Here is a 26,294-nt window from a genome sequence, read left to right as displayed (position 1 = left end):
CTTCCGCCTATAAATTCCCGAAAATCCAAAACTACGCGAGAGATCCACGAAAATACTTTTCTGCCGCCACGAGCTTCTGTCTCCGCAAGATCCCATCTGGGGCACGTTATGGTGCCCCGCCGGAGGGGGGATTTGGATACGGAGGGCTTCTTCATCAACACCATGGTCTCTCCGATGATGCGTGAGTAGTTCACCATAGACCTTCGGGTCCATAACTAGTAGCTAGATGGCTTCTTCTCTCTCTTGGATCTTCAATACAAAGTTCTCCATGATCTTCATGGAGATCTATCCGATGTAATCTTCTTTTGCGGTGTGTTTGTCGAGATCCGATGAATTGTGGATTTATGATCAGATTATCTTTGAATCTTATTTGAGTTTCTTCTGATCTCTTATATGCATGATTTCATATCCTTGTAATTCTCTTCGAGTTGTGGGTTTTTTTGGCCAACTTGATCTATGATTCTTGCAATGGGAGAAGTGCTTGGTTTTGGGTTCATACCGTGCGGTGACCTCACCAAGTAACAGAAGGGGTAGCGAGGCATGCATCATGTTGTAGCCATCATGGGTAAAAAGATGGGGTTTACATCATTCGTTTGAGTTTATCCCTCTACATCATGTCATCTTGCTTAAGGCGTTACTTTGTTCGTCATGAACTCAATACACTAGATGCATGCTGGATAGTGGTCGATGTGTGGAGTAATAGTAGTAGATGCAGAAAGTATCGGTCTACTTGTCTCGGACGTGATGCCTATATGTATGATCATTGCCTTGGATATCGTCATGACTTTGCGCGGTTCTATCAATTGCTCGACAATAATTTGTTCACCCACCGTAATCTTTGCTATTTTGAGAGAAGCCTCTAGTGAACACTATGGCCCCGGGTCTACTTCACATCATATTTTCAGCCTTACACTTCTACTTCGTTGCACTTTCCGCTTTCAGATCTCACTTTGCAATCAATCTTGAAGGGATTGACAACCCCTTTATAGCGTTGGGTGCAAGCTTGTTTGTGTTTGCGTAGGTACTCTGGACACTTGGCTTGATTCTCCTACTGGATTGATACCTTGGTTCTCAAAACTGAGGGAAATACTTACTGCTACTGTTATGCATCACCCTTTGCTCTTCAATGGAAAAACCAATGCAAGCTCAAGAGGCAGCACATATCAATGTTCAGTTTCCTCTCAAAGGCAATGCCCTCTATCCTTGGGTTCCTGTTCAGAATCTGCTTTTTGAGCACATCACAAAGGGTTTTATGCCCTTTGAGACTTTTGTATATGCCTGTCACATACAATTCCTTCAATCCTGCATTTTCATCAGTAGCATTTGTGGTTTCCTCAAGTGAAGAATTTTATAATACATGAACAGTTGAAGAATTTGTAGCGATAGAAGCATTTGACATTTCTGGTGAAGAATTAGCAGTTTCACGTTCGCTGCATTTTAGACATGGTGGAATGAATTCTTCCTGAGCGTACTGATGTGCTGAGAAAGCAATGAATTATTTTTCATTCGAAGATCATCATGGGACATTTTCAACTTCTTAAGATCAATCTTCCTTTGAAGAGATTCATAGGAAAGCTTCTCATGATCAGCCAAGAGTGTACCATAACGATCTTGAAGACTATCAAATCTAGACTGAAGACTTTGAACATCTTCAGTGAGGATTTGAGTACGATTCATTTCATCATTCAACACATCATCGCTTTTGTCTAACACTTTCTGAAGCTCTTCGATAGCACTTTGTTGCTTAGTGGCAATGTTGGCAAGTTTATAGTAACTGGGTTTTTAACAATCATCAGTACCAGAGTCACTAGAATCAGATGAGGATGTGTGGTTTTGTACATTTGAACCTTTTGGAATGAAGCAATAGGTTGGAGCGGAGTCATCATCGTATTCATCGGTATTGTCGACGTTATCATTTTTTTCAAGTTTGAACATCGTCTTGCTGACGAATGTGATAGCAAGTGCAAGACTTGCGACACCAGATTCTAAATCCACTTCAGAACCTTCCTCTTCAACACATTCCTAAGGTTCTTCTTAAGAATCCGTTTCTCTGCCAATGAGTTCCCGAGCCTTTCTGAAACTGTTCTTCTTGTGCGATTAGGACTTTAAAGATTTCTTCTTTTTCTTCGAGTCATCACAACTTTCATCCTTGTATTTATTCTTTCTTGATTACTGCACCCAGCAAGGACAGTCGGCAATGTAGTGACGAGATTTCTTGCATTTGTGGCACTTGATGACCCATAAGTGTAGGGGTCTATCATATTCCTTTCGATAATTAAGAGTGTCGAACCCAACGAGGAGCAGAAGGAAATGTCAAACGTTTTTCAGTAAGGTATTCTCTGCACGTACTGGAATTATCGGTAAAAGATAGTTTTTGATAAGGTAATTTGTAATGAGTAACAAGTAACAATAGTAACTAAGGTGCAACAAGGTGGCCCAATCCTTTTTGTAGCAAAAGGTGTCACACCCAGTTTTTACCTCACTTTCAGTGTAGTTTCAAAATCTGAGTTTATTAAAAAAAATCAAAAAGCAATGTTGTGAGTGCCATGGTTGTCATTGTACGTTTGTATGCTTGAATGAGTGGATTCAAAAACCATATTTTAATAACATGATTATTCCCAAAGATTCCTATTCTTATTTTTGGCTATTTCAAAACCTTGCTTTGGGTTGCACTACAAGTCCTTGATGTCAAGGGAGTGCTCTTACCCAAAGATGGTGATCTGGTTTTAAACTATTTTAACTCTCCAAAATCATAAAATAATTATTTTACAAATTATTTTCCTATTTTATATGCATGTCCATTTCTCAGGAGAGAAATGATGTTTCTATATGAAAAATTACTTTTCTGCCTTAGAAAAATCTGAGAAAAATTGGAGATACTAAGAGGACATATATTTTCCATACATAAGATTTTCAACACTTTTTATATTCAAAATATTTGAGCAAAACCTTGAAAAACTATTCTGTTTGTTTATTTCCAACAAAATCCTAGAAAATTCCAGCAACCTTCCCAAGCCACATTTGGTGGCCACACCAAGTTTCACCTCATTCAAAGGTGATTTAGTTCAGTACATAATCCTAAAACCCTTTGTGTCCAGAACCAACTTGGAACATCTTTACATTGCAAAGTTTATCCAAATGGGTTGAAATTTGCAGGAGTGTTCAACACCCCAAATGAGGAGTCTCTCGCAAAAATGGAATTTGTAGGGGGTAATCTACCCACATTCCCTTTGGAAGGGACATATCTGCTCATTTGGGGGTGATTTCAAGTTTGCATTGCCAAACTTGTCCAATGAAGCTCAAATTTGGTGGAGTATCTTATTTTTGCATCAAACTTAAACTTGTTAACTCTCATCACCAGATGTGAAGTGTTGCTACCCCCAAACACCTATTGAACACCTTCTGTCATGTTAGAAAATCAACTCCTACCCCACTCCACACCCATACACTTTCTTCCAAACTCTTTGACCAAGCATCCACCATCACTCCCCAACTGCAGGAGAGTGGCCCCTCCTTGAATCCAGACAGAAGATCCAAAAACCCCATTCTAAGATCTGGTTCAAAGCAGGATCACTCCTTTAATCACACCCCATGGCCAACAGAGAGTCTCTCGTCTCCGAAACGGCTAGGCATCTCCAGTCCCAGCCCCAGGACACCCCAAACACAGCCAAGGCGCCACAGAGCGCGCCAGCATGCGGTGGCATGCCAAAACTGCACTCTGGGCACGCTTTGGGCACGCTCTGGGCGCACCCGAAGCAAAGGTGGCCAACCCCGGCCGGTTCGAGCCTCCTCCCGTTGCCCATTCGTGTCCCCGACAACCTCTGTGTATCAGGGCAGCCGCAGGGCCCCTCCTCCCTCGCTCTGTTTCCCGGAGTGACGCGTGCCCGCGCGTACCAGATTCGGCCAGGAGACCGCGGCCAGGCATGCACGCTCCTCATTGCTCTCTCTCCCTCTCAGTGGGTCACAGGGGTCCTAAACCACGTTTGCATACCCTGGTTTCGGCCCCGAGCCCTCATTGCCCCTCCTGCGAGCTGCGGTGAAACCACCGACGTCTCCGGCTCGGTGCACCGTCGGAGGCCTATAAATAGACCCCCCTCACTCTAGCACCCTCATCCCACTCCTCCAAATCCTAAATTCTACCCATAGCCACTCCATTTCAGCACAGTGAGCTCATGTGCTCGAGATCGACCGAGGCCCTGCCGCTTCGGAGCTTCGTCGATCTCGGGCTACAGGCCAGCTCCGACGCTCCTCTCTCCTTCTCTGTGACCCTAGCAGCCTCAGGGAGCTTCCCCATCACCTTCCCGAGCTAATCCACGCCCGTCGCACCTAGTTCATCAACCTCCTGAATCGGCTCCACCGCAGCCACCTGGTTGTCGGTGAACCAGGGCCTCCCCGTTTGTCACATCCCTGATCCCTGTTAGGGTTTAGTAACTTGTGTTCATGTTTTCTTCAATGCATCCAAGGAAATGAAATGAAAACCCAAAAACAAAACAAGAAAAACCAAAGAAAAACCCTAGCCACTTCTTCTTCAAAAGACTTCCAACAAGTGCCAAAATCAATGAACCCAAAATGGCCTTCTTAAAAGTTCAATATTTCTGATAAATGTTGAAAACAAAATATGAGAGATGAAACTTATATTCAAACTACTTTTGGCATTTTAAATTTCAGTTAAAATCTACTGAAATCAATTATATATTTGATTTCAAATAATTCAAAGTTTCCAAAAATGTTGAAAACTTTGTGAGTGGTTGGAAATATTCCAACTAACACTCTAGTATTTTTCAAATTATTTTAGAAATAGTTTGGAGCCAAAAATAAAACAAAACAAATAACAGAAAGCATAAAACAGAAATAGAAGAAAAAGAAAAAAAAATCTATCCTACGCTCACGTGTAGAGGCCCAGCCCACATGGGTAGGGTCGTCTTCTTCCTCTGCCTTCTGGCAGAGGAGAGATCGACCACGGCGGCTCCCCTCCACCTCCTGCTTCGCCGTGGCGCTCCCCGGTGCCCCCAGGACAGCGTGACAACGGGAATGAGTTCCCCGAGCGCTCCCTTATCCTCTCTCTCCCCATTTCCCCTCCTCCTCTCGGTTTTCTTCCTCTTCTCCTCCTGCCGCCATTAGAGGAGCTTGAGCTTGAGCGAATCGAGCTCTCTGGCCACAGGGAAGCCTCCCCGAGTACTCCATCTTCTCCGCCTCATCGAGCTCGACGCGCACGCCAAAGGAATCGACCTCCCTGAGCTCTACAACGCCCCATTGCCGTCGTCTTCAACCTCCGGCCGCTGGCAAATCGACGTTGGATCGCCGGCTACAACACCTCCCCGAGCAGTCTGAGCCTATCTTCATCACCACCGTGAGCTCATGAGTGTTTCCCCCTGTTTACCCTGTCTCTCCTGCACTCTAGCAACCAGACTGACGAACCCGAGCTTCGGCAGCCGCCTCGGCTCGTCGCTGGCATCCTCCGGCCACCCTCAGCCCCTCCTGATGCCCGTATTGGATGAGGCCGAGCGAGGGGTTCATCCTAGTGCTTTCGGCACTCGAATCCGAGCCCCACAGCCAGATATGGAGCTTCTTCGGTGAAGTTCCACCGCGGATCTGGTCACCGCCGGTCAGTCTCCGACGGGGAACGACATGGCCGGCCTAATCCGTGTTACTTAGCGCTAATTAGACACTGATAGTAGGCCCTAGCAGTGGGTCAAACCCACTTAGGGGATGGTCAGTGTGGGATTATCTCCTGTGTCGCTGACCAGTGGCCCCCACCTGTCAAGTTTGACCTGACCAGGTCGGCTGACCTGTTGACGCAGTGCTGACGTAGATCTGACGCAATAAAGAGATTTTCTGATTATAAAAGAATTCCAAAAAATGACTAAAACTTCTAAAAATCATAGAAAATAATCTATAACTACAATGAAAATAATTTATATATGAAAAATGATCAGAAAAATCCAAAGAATGTGATTTTGATATTTTCAAACATGTTTGAAAATATTAACATCACCAAACAGATAAAATGATGAATAGGATAACCTTATTAAATAATTTGGAGTTGGAATTTGAAATCCATTTGAATTCCACTTCAAATATTATGACCAAACAATGATCAAGCACAACCAGCACCCCAACATACCATCCTCATGCATGCTAAAACAAGATTACCTGAGCATCAGGTCGAATCAATTAATAGGGTATTCGAAAATACCTTTGTTTGAAGTCATATTTGAATCTTCATTCAAATCAACTTCAACTCAAGAAATGGTAGCTACATTAGCCTACCACCTTTCATTTTCATGCCATGCTCATGCATCATCTTGTTGCATATGATTGTTATTGATTGATGTTGTTTTTACCGGTAGTGCCCGCTCCTCCGGATTCCACCGAATATCCGACTGACGGATATTATCCCTCCGCTAAGGAACAAGGCAAGCAACCATTTTGATCATCCCGATAAATCCCATGTTATCGCTCCTGCTCTTATTTATTGCATTAGGGAAAATGCTTTCAATGCTTTTACCACGTTAGTTGAACCCACTTGCTTTGCATGACCTGTCCTTGTCACAGTAAATAGCTGAACCTTGAAACCTAGCATACCTGGTAGATGCTTGAGCCATGATGTGCCTTATCCTGCTATGCATGCTATGCTTAGAGTTGTGTATGGTTTGTCATCTGGGTGATGAACAAGATCGTGAGAATGTGTTCAGTTGGTAAAGATCGTGTGTTGAACCTAATTTGGTAAAGGTACCGGTGAAAGGCTATGTAGGAGTAGATGGCGGGTTGTTTCATTGGAGCCGTCCTTAGGAATTGAGTTCCATGTATGTAATCCAAGACTAGATACTACCACACGTTGGGATACTTAATTGACCATCTGGACTTATTAATCGCTTAGTACTCGGTCCAGGACTTGCAAGGTGTTACTGGTGTTTATAGTCATGCTGGAGGCCGTGCGTGGCGGTGACCTTAGAGGTGGGCTATGATGAGGTAGGCAGTGGCATGGTGTACCAAGTGGTACCCGAATGGTGGACTTGGGAACCCTGCGCACATTGTTTGGGGCCGTGGTGTAAACCTTGGCCGGACTTCCGTGCGGGCTACCCTCTGTTAGGCGATAGACCTAGACTAAGTATTAGTGTGGTTAACAGTCGTGGCCGACTCCCTCGCTGGGCTTCCGCTTGAAGGTTGCCGAGGTGCATGACGTGCACATGGCGATAAGTGACGAGAGCGTGTGTGAAGAAGTACACCCCTGCAGGGTTATGATCTATTCGAATAGCCGCGTCAGCAGATATGGACTACGTGGAAACATATGTTGTTCATAGATAACTATAATGGCTACTCATAAAATGGTCAAGATAAACGTGAGTGTCGTGGACGGCATTTCCGTAGGGAGACAGAATGATTCCACGATGGAGTATTATTGTGGTGTTAGTGGACTCGTGTGCGAGAAACATAGTTGTCAAAACTATTGAAAATGCAAGTTGTCTAGCCAACAGTCAAATGCTGGCTTTCCGCATGAACCCCCACAACTCCTTATTGATACATTGCATGAGTAGATAGATTTCCTAAAGTCTTGCTGATTACTTTTGTACTCACGTTTGCATAATAATTGTTGCAGAGGTTGTTAATGACCCTAATGGAGGGTTCTACCTAGACATCGACGACGATGAGTAGCTGGTATCCCAGCTACGATCTGGCCCTAGGATGGGTCTGTAGATAGTCAGGCCATGTGCCTTTATATTTCCATCTGTCTGTACTCAGACAATTTTACTCTTCCGCTGGCTTGTAAGACTTGTGTGTATGAATCATGATGATGGGTCGTGAGACCCCTACCTGTGTAGTATTATCTGTGTGGCTCTTCCGAGCCTTCTAAATAAAGTTGTATGTTTATGGTTATGTTGTGATGCCATCGATGTATCTATGCATATCGGTTTGCCATGCGTACGTGTGTTGTACTTGATATGTATGGGGTTCAAATACCTAGCCGTAGGCTTTAGCAGCACTCCTTATAGGGAAATGCCCCTTTGTGATTCCAACGAGCCATGGTAGTTCGCTACTCCTCCGGACACATTGGTTGGCCGGCATGTGTCCTTCTTAGCTTTTGTGTCTGTCCCTTTGCGAAATGTCACGCGATGTAATGGAGTCCTTGTAGCTTGCTACGACTCATCTACATTCGCTGGTGATCGACACCTGCTTTGCTGGGTCATGTATGCGTGTCCCTGTGCGGAACTGCCGCTTTGGTTTATGACTAGACATGTCGATCCGGGTTCTTTGTCAATGGATTTCTAGCGACACAATTGCATACGCGAGTCAAAAGGCGCAAACGGTCCCGGCTAAGGTAAGGCTGCAGCCATGGGGATAACCGTGCGTGAGACCGCAAAGAGATGCGATGTGTTACAGGCTGGATTCCTATGGCTTAGGATCGGGGTCCCGACACCGTTGACCCCTCGACCACGAGCAGGTAGGCGACAGTGAGCTGGTTCCATTTCTGCCATCAGCTGGGCTCGAGGGCACCAGTAGATTCGCGGGCGTGCCTTCCCTCCCCTCTGTCCAAAGCTGGAAGACGACCCCGACAGGTAGGGCACACCTCTCGGTGGCTCTTCTCTATCCCCCTCTCCCCTCTTTGTCGCTGACCGCACGGGCCCGCGCGTCAGGTATGAACCTAGCCGCGCACACCTGGGCTGGCTGGCTGGCTGGCTAGCTGGGCCGGCCCAAGCCACACGCCGAGCTAGGCCTCAGCCTTTGCCCCTTTTTCTTTTTCTATTTAAACCAAATTTAAAGGATTTTTATAAAAATTGTTATCCAATATATTTTTATTATTATTCCACCATAATTCTTCTAAAAGTGTGTAGAATTTAACAGAGTCTTTTCACACATTTTTAAGACAACTTTTCTGTGTAGTAATAATTAAAAAGGCTATTTGGAATAGTTTTGCTTGTGTTAAAATGATTTTTCAAATAATCCTTTCATCAAAACTAGAGACAAATATTTTTAAAATAACAATATGGATTTATCAGAATAGGGCAACATTTTTAAAATGAGTTTGTGATTTTTTATGAGTGAGCTTCTTATTACTTCTTTATTTATTACGATGATAGAAACCAAGTTTGACGAAGGAGTTGGACTTGAAGACCCCAAAGACCCCGGATACTTAGCTGATCAAGGCAAGCAGCCCTTTGACCATGTTTGAGATAACATTATATTGCATGCTAGTATAGCAATTATTCCCATTGCATATGATCATGAATATTCGGTAAATCATCGATATGATCTTTCCGATGGCTCCTCCGGAGCACTCGCATTTTGAGCATGATCCTACCACCTATGAGGGTCATGCTAATATCATGTTGAAAAAGCATAGTAGAAGCATGAGCATGATGATGGTAAATATCAAAGGTTTATGAAAACCCCGTCGGGTGCCACTAATGCCCGAGGGTGATGATGAGTTAGGTGGCCACTTTTGGAGAAGTCGTGCACCGGGTATATTTTGGTGTGTGTGGTTTCGGAGATGGGAATAGATTTATGATGTGTCGGCCATCCCAACCTTACATGTGCGACCACGTTACCCCTTTATGCGACGGGGCTTTGTTGAATCTTTTGTCGGTGCTAGCAAAGAGCCACATTACTAGTGGCGGGAGTGATATGTGGTCACTCTCGTGACGGGGTCATACCAGGTAGGTCGATTATGTTGTTTTTATGTGTTCCGGGCACACCATTGGTCCCCGCATGGATGATATTGTCCAAAGTTGGTGCTCGTAAGACGTACATCATGTGGGTTGGGTACCAATCGAGTGGATCTCTTTGTCTAGTATCGTCAGGGGAAGGCATTAATCGAGTACTTACCTCGGGTATGTGATATACCGCGAGTCGTGGATGACACAGAAGTTTCCCGGATCTCGTGGGTACATCGTACAACCTCTGCAGAGTGTAAAACTATTCGAATAGTCGTGTCCACGGTCAAGGACAGTTGGGTGGTGTTGCTTAAACTATGTCCAGTCGTTTCCGCATAAACCAAGTGTGTGTGTCTTTAACGGTGTTATCTGAGAAAGAGTTGATATCACCAAGTTTGGTGACTTGGCATATCGAGTGAACCCGATGTGTTCAGCCCACATCAGATATGTTGATATATGTAACATGTTCTTGTAAATACCATCTATCTTATGTTGCACATACCTCCATGATAATGTTTATTTACAGTTAAGCTACTATCCACCAATATTGCATATTACTTGTTATCCTACCAAATGCATTATCCATATCATGGGCTGTTTGCGAGTACAATCAAAGTACTCATTGGCTTGCCACTGGTTATGTTATTGACCAGACATGGAAGGACCAGAGTTTGATGAAGAGTACATCATCGGAGATGGACCTGCGAACTAGGACGCTTCCCAGTCAGAATGCATGTTAGTGTAGGCTGATGGCATGGGCACTCGCTTAGCCCAATATTTCCTCTATTAAATGTATCAGTGTGATTTGGCCTTATAGGCCCTACCTATGTGAACTTGACCTTGCTGGTCATGTGTTGTATTATTTCGGTATGATGGATGTAAGACTCTTAGTATTGAACATCTGTGTGTTCGGTGAGCATTGACCTCTCTGATCATTGAGCATGTTCATTCGGTGATCTCGACTCGTAAGTCGGGGTTCCCACAAAAGTACAAGCCTGGACAAACTCTTATATATAGAAAAGCGCTCCCGAGGACACATGGGAATTTATGTCAAGCTAGTTTTCATCATGCTCATATGATTCGCGTTCGTTACTTTGATAATTTGATATGTGGGTGCACCGATGCTTGGGTGCTTCCCTTACTTGGACAAACCTCCCACTTATGATTAACCTCTCTCGCAAGCATCCGCAACTACGAAATAGGAATTAAGATAAATCTAACCATAGCATTAAACATATGGATCCAAATTAGCCCCTTACGAAGGAAAGCATAAACTAGGGTTTAAGCTTCTGTCACTCTAGCAACCCATCATCTACTTAAATTCACATTGCCTTCCTATAGAACCAAATACTGGTGAAGTGTCATGTAGTCGATGTTCACATTACACCATTGGAGGAGAGACAACATATAACTTATCAAAATATCGAATGAATACCAAATTCACGTGATTACTTATAACAAGACTTATCCCATGTCCTGAGGAACAAACTTAACTACTCACAAAGCATATTCATGTTCATGATCAGAGGAGTATTAATAATCATTAAGGATCTGAATATATAATCTTCCACCAAATAAACCAACTAGCATCAACTACAAGGAGTAATTAACAATACTAGCAACCCACAGGTACCAATCTGAGGTTTTGAAACAAAGACCGGATACAAGAGATGAACTAGGGTTTGGAGAGGATATGATGCTGATGAAGATGTTGATGGAGATTGACCACCTCTCGATGAGAGGATCATTGGTGATGACAATGGCTTCGATTTCCCCCTCTGGTAGGGAAGTTTCCTCCGCAGAATTGCTCCGCCGGAGCTCTAGATTGGTTATGTTGAAGTTTCGGCTCGAGACGGCACCGCGTCCCGAAAGACCTGATACGATTTTTTCCTGGTGAAAACCCTTCATATAGGAGAAGATGGGCGCCAGAGGCCTGCCAGGGGGCCCACAAGCCTGCAGGGCGCGACGAGGGGGTAGGCTGCGCCCCCTGGGCTTGTGGCTTCCTGGTGGGTCCCCTCCGGTACTTCTTTCGCCAATTATTTTTTATATATTCCAAAACAATTCTCCAAAATTTTCAGGACTTTTGGAGGTGTGCAGAATAGGTCTCTCAGATTTGCTCCTTTTCCAGTCGAGAATTCCAGCAGTCGGCATTCGCCCTCTTCATGCAAATCTTGTAAAATAGGAGAGAGAAGGCATACGTATTGTACCATAATGTGTAATAACATCCCATAATGCAATAAATATTGGTATAAAAGCATGATGCAAAATGGATGTATCAACTCCCCCAAGCTTAGACCTCGCTTGTCCTCAAGCAAAAGCCGAGATTAACAAATATGCCCACATGTTTAGAGATAGAGGTGTCGCAAAATAAAATATGGACATGAGGGCATCATGATTATCTTTAGAATCGCAATACACATTGACAAAGAGTATCTTATACTAAAGTAACAATTCATTCACAAGTCAAAGTATGCATCAGGAACTCTATTGAGAACTAACAAACAATGATTTCAGTCATTGAAGCAATTCCAATTTATCACAATGTAGAAAAGAGTTGATATAAGAGCTTGTAAAGCAAATCCACATACTCAATCATCTTATAGTCTTTCATAATTGCTAACACTCATGCGGTACCTATGATGTCAAAGCTTCAGTCAAACACACATAAAGATAGGGGCTTTTAGTTTTGACTCCCAACTATTTACCTCAAGGGTAATGTCAACAATAATATCTCATGATCACCCACATCCGAGTGGACATATTTTTCTAGATCATTCCCCAACACATGACGCTTGCCAAAAGATAAAGGATAAATAAAGGAAACGGTGAAGGTCACCACGACTCTTACATAAAGGTAAATACTTAGAAAGTAAAAGTAAAAGATAGGCCCTCCACACAGGCAAGCATAGGTTGTCATGCACTTTTATAGTTGGATGCCCAATCTTTTAATGCAAAAGAATGTCACTTTATATTGCCCCTTGTGATAAAGAACTTTATTACGCAGTATGTCGCTTTTATTTCTTCTATATCACAAGTTCGTATAAAGTTTATTTTTCTCGCACTAATAAACTACACATATTTAAGAAGCAATTTTTTATTGCTTGCACCGATGACAACTTACTTGAAGGATCTTACTCAATCCATAGGTAGGTATGGTGGACTCTCAAGGCAAAACTGGGTTAAAGGTTTTTGGATGCACAAGTAGTATCTCTACTTGGTGCAACAATTTCTTTTGTCTAATATGAGGTGGAAGCAAGCGACACATGTTGAAGGATCTACAACCATATAACCTCTATTCGGAAATAAGCAAACATAACTTATTATGTTGTCTTCCTTGTCCAACGTTAACCTTTTGGCATATGATTTTTTAATGAGGGGATAATTAGATTTATGCCCCTAGTTGTGTCCCACTCGGCTGTTTTACCCCTAATTTCCAAAAGTCACCGGTTCTGTCCAAGTCATTTCGTTCCTCTTATGCTTTTGCCCTTTAACCGTCTGACCGTCAGTTCGAAAACTTCATAACTAATTCATACTAAATCAGAAAAATGCAAATAAGATACCAGAATGTTCAGAAAAACATCACCTATATGTAAGTGTCATGAACATTCATGACAAAGGTGTTGCAAAGTGACCATATGAGTTTTATCTCTTATGGTACCATCATGAATAGTAAAATATATAAAAAATCAAAAAACTCTAAAAATATATTTGGTGTCAAAGAATGAAAAATGTTTTAAGTGCTTTCCAAGTTTCATAATGGAACGACATTCGTGGAAGTCATGGCAAAAAAATCTATTTTGGAGTGCTGATTGTTTCTTTTGCCACGACTTCCGTGAATGTCGTTCGTTGATGAAACTTGGCAAGCACTCAAAACATTTGTCATCTTTCCAACCAATGTTTTTTAGAAGTTTTTGATTTTTTTTATATTTTACTATTCATCATGGTATCAGAAGAGCTAAAACTTGGATGGGCACTTTACAACACCTTTGTCATGAATGCAAATGACACTGACATATGGGTGATGTTTTTTCGAACATTTTGGTATCTTATTTGCTTTTTTCTGATTTAGTATGAATTACTTATGAAGTTTTCAAACGGACGGTCAAACGGTCAAAGGGAAAAAGCATAAGAGGAGCGAAGTGACTTGGACAGAACCGATGACTTTTGGAAATTAGGGGTAAAACAGCCGAGTGGGACACAACTAGGGGCATAAATCTAATTATCCTTTAAATGAGTGCTCACAATCTGAAAAGATGTCTAAGATAATATATTTATATGTGAACCTCTTTTCTTTATTACTTCCTTTTAATTGCAACAATGACCAATAGCTTTGTTTGTCAACTCACAACAAATTTCAATCAACATACTTTTTATATGTGAAGTCATCACTCCCCATAAGATCATTATGTATGCCCTATTTCTTTTATTCTATACTTCTTTCTATTTCTTTTTCTCATGATCATAGAAAACAAGCAAAGCCCGCATTTCAAAACTACTCTTTATTATATAACACTCGGACTTGCTTACATAGGGGGAACAAAAAGAAAAACTTAAAACTAGATCACACTAAAACTTTATTCTACTAGATCAAGATATAACTAAAAGAATCGAATGAAGAAAGAAAACCAAAAAAATAAAAAGGTGTGATGTTGATATGATACTGACGTGCCTCCCCAAGCTTGGCACATGCCAAGGGGAGTGCCCATCGCCATGTTCAATTTTCTTTCTTCGGAGATAGTGGTTTTATATTCTTGGCGATGATGTCCCTCAGAATGCGATTCTCCTCCTCAAGCTTATTATTTCGCCATTTGAGATCCATTATTTCCTTGTGGAGTTTTCCAGTGACGGATAGAGCTCCCATAACCCATGGATGTTCCATTGCTGCGGGGGTAAAAGGCAACAGTATTTTTCATATTTTCATATGTGATAAATTTAGTATTAGGAGGGATAACTGAATTCAGAATTGCTGAGCTCTAAAGTTCTTCCAACATGGCTTCAGGTTGCAAACGAGAGGTAAATTATTGGTCTTCCTCCATAGAATCTATCCTTTCCAAGTCATCTTCCACCTTTTCCTCCATGACCTGCCCGACACGGTTCTCCCCGACAGATTCTTACAAAGACACATTGCTCCGAATCTCCTGCAGAAACGACTCAAAACGAAAACAAGAGATATTGTCGAGATACAGAGGTCAAAACCTTTGGGAGATTATATAATGAGTTTTTGCCAACCCGAAGGAGTCTTCCACAAGAAAACGGAGTCCAGAGGGTGCACGGGGTGGCCACAAGCCTGCAGGTTGCGGCCAGGGGGTAGGTCGCGCCCCCCGGGCTTGTCGCCTCATCGTGCATGCTTCGTAATGTTTCAAATTTTCCTAATTTTTAAAATATTCCAAAACTGGTAAAAATTGCCATTGAAAACGTTTTGGAGTCGGTTTTCTTACTGTAGCACATACCTATTCCTTTTCGGAGTCTAAAACATTCTAATAGGTCTCCCTGATGTACTGCTCCGGAGTTATGGTATTGATAATATTGGTTTCAGCATTTATGGGACTACCTGAGATATAATGTTTGATTCTTTGCCCATTTACCACCTTCGGATTTGTGCCTCCGACATTGTTCATCTTGATGGCACCGGAATGATATACTTCCTCGATAATGTAAGGCCCTTTCCATTTAGAGAGAAGTTTCCTGCAAAAAATCTTAAACGAGAGTTGTATAGCAGGACATGATCACCTATATTAAATTCACGCTTTTGTATCCTTCTATCATGCCATCTCTTAACCTTTTCTTTAAATAACTTTGCATTCTCATAGGCTTGTGTTCTCCATTCATCAAGTGAGCTAATGTCAAATAACCTCTTCTCATCGGCAAGTTTAAAATCATAATTAAGCTCTTTAATTGCCCAATAAGCTTTATTTTCTAGCTCTAGAGGTAAGTTCTATGCTTTACCATAAACAATTTTATAAGGAGACATACCCATAGGGTTTTTGTAAGCGTTTCTATAAGCCCATAATGCATCATCAAGTTTCTTAGACCAATTCTTTCTAGATCTATTAATGGTCTTTTGCAAGACCAATTTATTTCTCTATTTCTCAATTCTACTTTCCCACTATACTGAGGATGATAAGGAGATGCAACTCTATGATTAACATCATACCTAGCAAGGAATATACGGAAAGCACCATGAATAAAGTGTGAACCACCATCACTCATTAAATATCTAGGGACCCCAAATCTAGGGAAAATAACTTCTTTCAACATTTTAATAAAAGTGTTATGATCAGCACTACTAGTTGGAATAGCTTCTACCCACTTAATAACATAATCAACAGCAACTAGAATATGAGTATACCCATTGGATTTTCAAAAAGGTCCCATATAATCAAAACCCCAAACATCAAATGGTTCAATAACTAGGAATAATTCAGAGGTATTTACTAATGTCTACTAATATTACCAATTCTTTGACATTCATCACAAGACAAGACAAACTTACGAGTATCCTTGAAGAGAGTAGGCCAATAAAAACCAGATTGTAGTACCTTGTGTGCAGTTCTATCTCCAGCGTGGTGTCCTCCATAGGCCTTGGAGTGAAAACTTTTGAAGGATATGTCCCTGTTCATGCTCAGGTACACAACGTCTAATAATACCATCTACTCCTTCTTTATAAATGCGTGGACCGTCCCAACAGTAATGTCTTAAATCATAGAAGAACTTTTTCTTTTCTTTGTATGTGAAACTAGGCGGTATAAATTTAGCAACAATATAATTAGCATAATCAGCTTACAAAGGAGCGTTGTGTGAAGTATTTATAATAGCTAGTTGTTCATCAGGAAAGCTATCATCAATAGGTAGTTGGTCATCAAGAACATTTTCTAATCTAGACAAGTTATCTGCTACAGGGTTACCAACGCCCTTTCTATCAATAATATGCAAATCAAATTCTTGTAGCAGATGAACCCATCTAATAAGTCTAGGTTTAGCATCTTTATTTTCCATAAGGTACTTAATAGCAGCGTGTTCAGTGCGAACAGTTACTTTGGAATCAACAATATAAGGTCTAAACCTATCACAAGCGAACACAACTGCTAAAAATTCCTTTTCTGTGGTAGCATAGTTTGTTTGAGGAATGTCTAGAGTTTTACTAGCATAATGTATAACATTTATTTTTATGTGAACTCTTTGTCCTAGAAGAGAACCAACAACATAATCACTAGAATCACACATAATCTCAAAGGGTAGGTTCCAATCAGGTGGTTGAACAACAAGTGCAGTTATCAAGGCTTTCTTAAGAATTTCAAATGCTTCGACACAATCATCATTGAAAACGAGTCGAATATCCTTTTGCAAAATATTAGTGAGAGGCTTAGAAATTTAAGAGAAGTCTTTAATAAATCTCCTATAGAAACCAGCATGACCAAGGAAACTTCTTATACCTTTAATATCTATTGGACACGCCATTTTTTTCAATAGCATCAACTTTAGCTTTATCAACTTCAATACCTCTTTCGGAGATTTTGTTGTCCCAATACAATGCCTTCATTAACCATAAAGTGGCACTTCTGCCAATTCAAGACAAGATTAGTTTCTTCACATCTCTGCAAAACTCCATCAAGGTTGCTCAAGCAATCATCAAAAGAAGTTCCATAAACGGAAAAATCATCAATGAAAACCTCAACAATATTTTTACACACGTCAGAGAATATAGCCATCATACATATTTGAAAGGTAGAAGGTGCATTGCATAAACCAAAAGGCATACGTCTATAAGCAAAGGAACCGAAAGGGCAAGTAAAAGTGGTATTCTCTTGATCCTCTTTTGATACATGTATTTGAGAGAAACGAGAGTAACCATCTAGAAAGAAAAAAAATGTGTATGTTTGGATAGTCTTTCTTGCATTTGATCTATAAAAGGTAGAGGCTAATGATCTTTCCGAGTAGCTTTATTTAATTTCCTGATATGAATTACCATTCTATATCCTGTAACAATTCTTTGTGGGATCAATTCATCTTGATCATTAGGAACAACAAATAATACCTCCCTCTTTAGGGACACAATGAACAAGATTAACCCATCTACTATCAGCAATAGGATAAAACATACCTACCTCCAGAAGCTTTAGTATTTCATTTCTTACCTCTTCCTTCATTTTAGGATTTAATCTTCGTTGGTGATCAACAAATGGTTTAGCATCAGGCTCGATATTGGTTTTGTGCTCACATAGGGTGGGACTAATGCCCTTAAGATCATTAATAGTTTATCCAATAGCGGGCCAGTGCTTCCTTAGAGTTCTCAATAATATCTTTTCTTCATGCTTTGAAAGGTTAGCACTAATAATAATAGGATATATCTCTTTTTCATCAAGATAAGCATACTTTAGAGTATCAGGTAGTTGTTAAGCTCAAACACGGGATCATCCTTGGGTGGAGGAGGATTCCTAAGTATTTCAACATGTAGATTGTGTTTCAGAATAGGCTGCTGATCACAAAAAATCTCATCTATTTCGCTCCTTTCATTCATATACATATCATTTTCATGGTCTAGCAAATATTGCTCTAAGGGATTGGTAGGAGGCACAACGATGGAAGCGAGACCAATAATTTCATCTTTACTGGGCAATTCTTTGTCATGGGGTTGTCTATGAAATTTAGTGGAATTGAACTCATGAGATGCACCCCCAAAATTTACAGTAATCGTTTTTTTTCACAAATAATCTTAGCATTAATAGTATTCAAGAAGGGTCTATCGAATATAATGGGACAAAATCATCTTGTGGGGAACCAAGAACAAGAAAATCAGTAGGATACTTTATGTCCCACACAAGACTTCAAAATCTCTAACAATCCTAATTGGTGAAATAGTATCTCTATTAGCAAGCTTGATGGTAACATCAATTTCCTCTAGTTCGGCTGGTGCAATATCTTTCATAATTTCTTTGTACAAGGTAAAGGGAATTATACTCACGCTAGCACCCACATCACATAATGCATGATAACAGTTATCTCCTATCTTAACAGAAACAAGAGGCACGCCAACTACATGTCTATGTTTACCCTTAGTATCAGGTCTAGCAATTCTAGCGGCTTCATCAAAGAAGTGAATGACATGCCCATCAATATTATCAACCAAGAGATCTTTAACCATAGCAATATCAGGTTCAAATTTAATTTGTTGAGGAGGTATAGGTGTTCTAGTACAACTCTTCCAAACCATAGTTGAAGTTTTAGCATGTTCCTTCATCCTAATAGGAAAGGATGGCTTCTCAATATAAGTAGTAGGAATAACAGTATCAACATTATAAATAATATTTCTTCAACTTTAATAGGTCCTACCACTTTAGCTTCAATGGGAGGATGATATTTAAACCACTTCTCCTTTGGGAGATCAACAAGAGTAGCAAAAGATTCACAAAATGAAGCTACTACGTGAGAGTCAAGTCCATAACTATAAAGGATTTAACACAATTAAACTGAAGGCCTATACCTGACTCATTACCTTCGTCGAGTTCCAAATCTTCAGAGTTGAGTTTAATTCTTTCCAATAAATCCCATTTGAAATCAATATCTTTCTTGATAAAGGAACCAACACAAGAAGTGTCGAGCATGGATTGATCATTACGAGAGAGTCGAGCATAAAAGTTCCCAATAATAATTTCTCTCGGGAGCTTATTATTGGGGCATGAATATAACGTTGACTTAAGCCTCTGCCAAGCTTGAGCGACTCTTTCTCCTTCACGAGGCCAAAAATTATAGATATAATTCCGATCACGATAAACCAGATGCATAGGGTAAAACTTCTGATGAAGTTCCATGATCCAATATCATCACATAGCCTATACCATGTCAACTCCTTTTCCTTCAAAGATAAAGGAAAGACCTTCTTCTTGACATCATCCTCGGGCAGACCTGCATGCTTTAATAATCCACAAACTTCATCCACATAGATTAGGTGCAAATCAGGATGTAGTGTTCTATCTCCTGCATAAGGATTAGATAGCAGTTTTCCTATCATGCCCAAAGGAATTTCATAATAAATATTTTCAGTAGGTGCAACAAGTTGAGGAGCATCTCTTTGTGCTTCTGGACAGGGTGAAGATACCCTGAAGACGCTCCTGAAAGGATTATTTTCCATAGTGACAAGTGACAGTAAATTTCAGCACTTCATATAAATTTTTCCTTACGAAGTTCCACTTACCAAAGGCGCTTCACTCCCCGACAACGGCGCCAGAAAACAGTCTTGATGAACCACAAGTGTATGGTATCTATCATAGTCCTTTCGATAAGTAAGAGTGTCTAACCCAACGAGGGGCAGAAGTAAATGACAAGCGGTTTTCAGTAAGGTATTCTCTCGAGGCACTGAAATTATCGGTAAAAGATAGTTTTGTTATAAGGTAATTTGTAACGAGTAACAAGTAACAATAGTAACTAAGGTGCAGCAAGGTGGCACAATCCTTTTTGTATCAAAGGACAAGCCTGGAAAAACTCTTATATAAAGAAAAGCGCTCCTGAGGACACATGTGAATTTAAGTCAAGCTAGTTTTCATCATGCTCATACGATTCGCGTTCGTTACTTTGATAATTTGATATGTGGGTGGGACGGCGCTTGGGTGCTGCCCTTACTTGGACAAACCTCCAACTTATGATTAACCTCTCTCGCTAGCATCCGCGACTATGAAATAGGAATTAAGATAAATCTAACCATAGCATTAAACATATGGATCCAATTAGCCCCTTATGAAGCAACGCATAAACTAGGGTTTAAGCTTTTGTCACTCCCGCAACCCATAATCTACTTATTACTTCCAAATGCCTTCCTCTAGGCCAAAATAACAGTGAAGTGTCATGTAGTCGACGTTCACATGACACCACTAGAGGAGAGACAACATATAACTTATCGAAATATCGAACGAATACCAAATTCACAAGATTACTTATAACAAGAGTTATCCCATGTCCTCACGAACAAACATAACTACTCACAAAGAATACTCATGTTCATGATCAAGGGATTATTAATAATCATTAAGGATCTGAACATATAATCTTCCACCAAATAAACCAACTAGCATCAACCACAAGGAGTAATTAACACTACTAGCAACCCACATGTACCAATCTAAAGTTTTGAGAAAAAGATCGGATACAAGAGATGAACTAGGGTTTGGAGAGGAGATGGTGCTGATGAAGATGTTGATGGCGAGTGACCCCCTCTTGATGAGAGGATCGTTGATGATGACGATAGCTTCAATTTCCCCTCCGATAGGGAAGTTTCCCCACCGAAATCGCTCCACCGGAGCTCTAGATTAGTTTTGTCGAAGTTCTGCCTCGAGACGGCGGCGTCACGCCCCAAAAGGACTGATATGATTTTTTCCACGTCAAAACCCTTTATATAGGAGAATATGGGCGCCAGAGGCCTTATAGGGAGGCGACAAGCCTGCAGGGCGCGACCAGGGGGTAGGCCATGTCCCCTGCGCTTGTGGCTTCCTCGTGGGTCCCTTCCTGTACTTATTTCGCCCATTATTCTTTTTATATTTCAAAACAATTCTTGGTAACTTTTAAGGACTTTTGAAGCTGTGCAGAATAGGTCTATCATATTTGCTCCTTTTCTAGTTCAGAATTCCAGATGTCGGCATTCTCCCTCTTCATGTAAATGTTGTAAAATAAGAGAGAAAAGGCATAAGTATTGTACCATAATGTGTAATAACAGCGCATAATGCAATAAATATTGATATAAAAGCATGATGCAAAATGGACGTATTAGCAGTTTTTTCTTGTAGTCCTGAGATGAAGATTCTGATTTCCTCGTATCTTTTCTTGAAGAATTTCTGAACTGGCCACGCTTTGTGAAATTCTGGAATTTCCTCACGAGCATAGCAAGTTCCTGTCCAAGTTCTTCAGGATCACCAAGACTGCGGTCTGATTCTTCTTCTTCAGATGAGGAAATAGCCTTTGCCTTCAACGGACGAGGTTCTGAATAGCTTGGTCCATATAGGTCTCTCTTTTCTTCTTGTTGGAATTCATGAGTATTGAGTCTCTCAAGTATATCAGCAGGATCAAGCATCTTGTAGTCTCTTTGTTCTTGATCATCATAACGAGTGTGTCAAACGATGGATCAAGAGATCGCAGCAGTTACTAAAGAACTTCATGGTCAGTGATGTCTCTGGCTCCCAGAGCTTGCAATTCATTTGAGATGTCAATGACGCGATCAATGGTGTCTTGGAAACTTTCATTATCAAGCCTCTTTAAACGGTTGAAGAGATTGCGAAGAACATCCACACGAGAGTCACGCTATGTGGAGACTCCCTCATTGACTTTGGACATTCTACACTAGATAAGCTTAGCTCAGCCCAAAGCACTCACTCTGCCATACTGACCTTTGCTTAGATGGCCACAAATGATATTCTTCGCTTGCTAGTCGAGTTGCTTGAATTTCTTCACATTAGCGGCAGAGATAGTAGAAGTGATGGAGGGAACACCATTTTCCACAATGTACCGGAGATCATTGTCACTTGCTTGAAGATGCATTTGCATATTGGTCTTCCAGTAGGGAAAGTCATTTCCTTCGAAGGTAGGACAACATGAAGTAACTTTGATCATACTTGCGAAAACTCTAGGCGGTTAAACCAGGATCACACAGAACAAGGGGGTACCTTGCTCTGATACCAATTGGAAGTGCATTATATTGACTAGAGGGGGGTGTGAATAGGCAATTTTTAAAAATTTATCACTCCGAAATTCCTAGTGAGGAAAGTCCTCAGTCATGAACTGAGTGCAGCATAAATAGTACTTAGGAACAAGTAATAAAACAACTACAACAAAGTACTTAGCATGAATTGAGAGAATCGGTTTGCACAGGTCATGCATATAGGATAAGCAGGTGATGAATAACTCAGGTGAAGAATTTGAGGTGAGGAATTCAGATAAAGTCTTCAGTCAAATTCTTCAAACTATACAGGTGAAAGTATTCAACGTGCAATGGAGGAAATGTGAAGAGTTGAAGAAATAGAACTAGTAGCTTGATGAAGACAGTTGTTGATGACCCAGTTCCAACGGCTGTGACAGTTGTACGTCTGGTTTGTAGAGGCTTGGTATTGAAACCAAAGGACACACAGTCTCTACCGTATCCTCCTTGAGCTAAGGACACACATTCCTCGCCCAACACTCATGGTAAGTCTTCAGGCAGACTTCCAAACCCTCACAAACTCGGTCACCCGGCGATCCACAATTGACTACTGGAAGCTCTAGACCATGACGCCTAGTCGTTTGGAGGATGCACAGTCCTCAAAGGTAATAAGCATCGGTTCCACACCGGAATAACTTCTTCACTGATGCTCAATCACTTGGGTTTTGGTTTGGGTTTGGGTGTTTGGGGTATTTTCTCAGTTGATGATTTTCTCTCAAAAGCCTCAAGGAATTGGGTTGCTCTAAATGACAAGTGTGAGTTTCTCTCGGAGTAGCCAACCAACTAGTTGTTGTGGGGGTGGCTATTTATAGCCTGGGAGCATCCCGACATGATTTGACATTAATGCCCTTAATGATATGACTGTTGGGTGGATAAGATTTGGCACAGGTGGCGCGTGGCGCGGCAATAGTCGAAACTTTCAACTGTGAAAGTCCTTATGTCTCTCTTGTTCCTCACTTTGAGGATCTCATAGGGTAGGTTTGAGTTGAGCATCATGAGAAAATTATTTCCATAGTTTTACCTCGACCCCCTTTAATAGTACACTGTTCCTATAACTCAAGAATGAAGAAAATGAAACACAAAGAGTAAATCTTCAAGCATCAAAGTCTTTAGAGTATTTTCTTCGGGATGCACCGAATTCCTCATCTTTAATGTCTTCATGAGGAATATCAATTTCTTTGGAATTTCTTCACGATCAAAGTCTTCAAGGAATGAACAAATTCTTCACCTGAATACATAATTTTTTAGGGGTCGTTATCCATCAAATAACTCAAACTGCTCAGCGACAAACTTATCAGTCTCTTAACCTATAAGTCTTCAAACCGCCAAAATCACTAAGGGGCACTAGATGTACTTATATGATCGGTATCATCATGATCTTACTTTTTCCTATGGAAGACATCCGTTAAGATGTGCTTGCAACAAATTGAACCCGGGATGTGTCAAAATTACGTCTTCACCAGAATGTTGCATGCATCAAGAGTCATTCGTCCAACCGTATGCCATATCCGTCATGTGGGGTTACCTTGATAATTAAGATAAATCAGACAAAAGGATTGGGCATTTAATTACCACACCACATTTACCCCCAAAGATTGGATTCACACAACCATATTAAACCTTCTCTCACTTGTATTATGAATATCGGTTCCTGTTCTCCTTGCTCCTAACCTCCTCGTGGCTCGAACTCTGTTATCGTGGGTACCTGCAAGATCGAAGAATGTGACATGTGAAAGAGACAACTAGGATGCAATTTTATTTAACACATACATGACATTCATTCAAAGTCATTATACTGATCCCTCTAACAAACACATAGGGTTGCAAGGCTATGTCTAAACCCATTTCCTTACCAGATTACTAACACACGGTGACCGGATCACAGGAAGAAATCAATGAACAAGATATCAATATGCAAAGGTTTATTGATAATATGTCTTACATCGATTGCCATATGCGATACACGATTACAAATAAGGTTAATTTGGAGGAAGATTGTTTGCATTGGGGAAGATGATGGTGAATATGGACATGAGATGGGAAAAGACGGTGGGTAGGGTTTGTGAATGGCTTCAGGTGTGGAAATGGATGTTCTGGCGTCATATCTTCGTGAATTAGGTACGAGTCCCTTTATACAAGTTTATGTTGTGGACGCCACAGTGATGTTGGCACTTGGTAGGAGCGTGTGCGCTCGTACCACAAACCGTCTTCCGTTCTGTTAGCATTGGTTCGTCTCCCACTTGATTTCTTCTATGTGTTTTCTTCTTCTTTCCATGTATACAATTTTTTAACCATATGTAGCCCTTTTTCTCGAGGAAACAAAATAAACACAGTATCCTCAATCTCTCGCGTTCTTTAGTCATTAGTAGGAATATTGGAGAGAAATACTCAGATTTTATGAAATAAAGCAGTTTAAACAACAATGTGATGAGCGTAAAACAAATACTCATCAATTCCCCCAAGTTTAAAGCTTGATCGTCCTCGAGCAACATAGATCGACACTCAAATCATAATGAACTCGGTTGTTTAAACTGAAACAATATATGGTATGCCTAGATAGGCGTCCGCTTCTTGGACCTGAAAACATAGTATAGGTGTTGCAGTGGCATGGTTATTAGGCAAGTGTACTGTAGGAAATATAATCAACACAAAGGTCTTGCTCATCTAGACAGAATAATAGAGTACCTCCTATTCTTTTTAATCTAGGTAACACTAACTTGCAGGGAATGCACGGAAGAGATTTTTCTTCCTTGATAAATGAAAAACTAAATTATGGGAGTGAAAGGTATGTAAAGACAAATTGATACTAGAGTAACTCGCAAGCACCCACGAGCATATCCTCATCAAGGCTCTCAAGCACTTTTACTTTAATCATCCTTGCTCAAACTTTACTTGTTGAGTGACAGAGTTAGCCAAAGAAATTATACATGCGTAGGGTATCATTATGTCTTAAGTTTTAGTACTACGTAGAAATATGTTGTGATTGTTACCACATACACACTTTTCATGAGAAAGCTGAATAATATTCGTTAAAGTGTTTCCAATACGGACGTTAACAAACTCATGGCCAAAATTTGAGCAGAAACTCATGTGAATTGTTCATTAGCCAACACACCTCTCATCATAGCAAGATAGGTGACAAAATCACATTTACGCACGCAAACACACATAGAGTGACACAACCATGGCACTAGCGAGAAGGTAAAGTGCCATGTAAATATGCAAAAACATATTTTGACATAATCTCGATCACCTTTCAATTGGGTTCCTTTGGAAAACGTTATCTACGAGTGTCATTAAGTCTATTAAATTTAAAACTATGGGGTTGAGTATCACTAATATTATCTTCTCTATAATTTTTGTCAAGTATTTCTAGAGACTTTCTCATACGCATGGTTATTCTGTGTTAACATAACTTTCTTTAAAAAGACTAGTCCCATGGATAGTCTTGTTTATTTCGGTTAAAACGAACAAAGGTTACTAAATTATTTAATCTACAAGAATAAAATGTTTGTTATAACTATCAAGGCATACTCCCACTTGAATATGCGTGCATACTACTAGAACACCGATTCTAAGTAATTCAAGTGCAAAAGATGGGATTCTTAGGACATACCCTCACGATCATGAATTCCCACGCTTCTCTTCCTTAAGGATGCATTCCTCACTGCTCGACGTAGATCAACTCCTCTGAAACTATAAATAAGAATGCAAACAAAACCCAGGACAAAAATGAAAAGAGCAAAGCAAAAGAAAATTCATTCTATTTTTTGTTTTTGGATTTTGAAAGCTAACTTGCAAATGAAGTTGTAATCGGCAAAACAAAAAAATAGACAAACGTAAAAATAGGACAAATTAAATAAGAAACAAAGTGCTTGAACAAACCAACATGAGTTTTTGAAGCGTAGCAAGCTGAAGTACAACCTCATTACAACTTAAAATAAATTCCACAACATCTTAAT

The sequence above is a fragment of the Hordeum vulgare genome, chromosome 2H, assembly GCF_904849725.1.
Source record: "Hordeum vulgare subsp. vulgare chromosome 2H, MorexV3_pseudomolecules_assembly, whole genome shotgun sequence".
Taxonomy (NCBI): domain Eukaryota; kingdom Viridiplantae; phylum Streptophyta; class Magnoliopsida; order Poales; family Poaceae; genus Hordeum; species Hordeum vulgare.
Note: the sequence above shows the minus strand (reverse complement) of the source record.